Raw genomic sequence first — 1,025 nt, 5'->3', positions numbered from 1 at the left:
AACATTTCATTTCATTAGTTAAATTAGATACAAAACAGTAGGATATAAAACTCTATTTCATTTCATTAGTTCAATAAGATACAGAACAGTAGGATATAAAACAACATTTCATTTCATTAGTTAAATTAGATACAAAACAGTAGGATATAAAACTCTATTTCATTTCATTAGTTCAATAAGATACAGAACAGTAGGATATAAAACTCCATTTCATTTCATTAGTCCAATAAGGTACAGGACAGTAGGATATAAAACTCTATTTCATTTCATTAGTCCAATAAGATACAGAACAGTAGGATATAAAACTCCATTTCATTTCATTAGTCCAATAAGGTACAGGACAGTAGGATATAAAACAACATTTTATTTCATTAGTTCAATAAGCTACAGAACAGTAGGATATAAAACTCCATTTCATTTCATTAGTCCAATAAGATACAGAACAGTAGGATATAAAACAACATTTCATTTCATTAATCCAATTAGATACAGAACAGTAGGATATAAAACTCCATTTCATTTCATTAGTCCAATAAGATACAGAACAGTAGGATATAAAACTCCATTTCATTTCATTAGCCCAGTAAGCTACAGAACAGTGGGATATGAAACTCTATGTTATTTCAGACTATCTTATCAGGAGAGGTGTATAATTGTATTAATATGGTGTTTGATTTACGGAATGTAACAGTCGAGTTGCTGCAATCACATCACCTCAGTGTGGAATCACCTGAAGTTTCCCTAGCCAAACTAGATTTTATCCAATCACAACTGACCTACACCAGTTCTTCCAACCAATCAAAAGATATCAGTTTATGGTCACATGCTATAGTCGTCTCAGACACCAGATATAAAAGTAAGCACTATACAACAAATCTTAAACCCCTAATACGTATCCTTGCCTGTGCAAGGCTTTTTGAATATCTAATTGAAAGGGTTAACCACTTTCAAACTGTGAAAACGTCAATACTTTATGCTGGGCTGGAACAGTGGAATAGCTCAGTTGCAAGTTGGATTGTCATCTG

At 32.1% G+C, this 1,025-nt stretch overlaps 1 protein-coding gene across 1 annotated transcript in view; it reads left to right on the top strand.

Annotated features, from left to right (window-relative positions):
* The window catches only part of LOTGIDRAFT_176632 (hypothetical protein), a gene marked incomplete at both ends in the record, with an annotated part of 36,088 nt that overhangs the window by 33,901 nt on the left and 1,162 nt on the right, over positions 1-1,025 (top strand). The window lies entirely within an intron of this gene.

Source organism: Lottia gigantea (genome assembly GCF_000327385.1).
Source record: "Lottia gigantea unplaced genomic scaffold LOTGIsca_2298, whole genome shotgun sequence".
In the NCBI taxonomy this organism is placed as follows: domain Eukaryota; kingdom Metazoa; phylum Mollusca; class Gastropoda; family Lottiidae; genus Lottia; species Lottia gigantea.
Note: the sequence above shows the minus strand (reverse complement) of the source record. Positions and strands in the feature narration are given on the sequence as shown.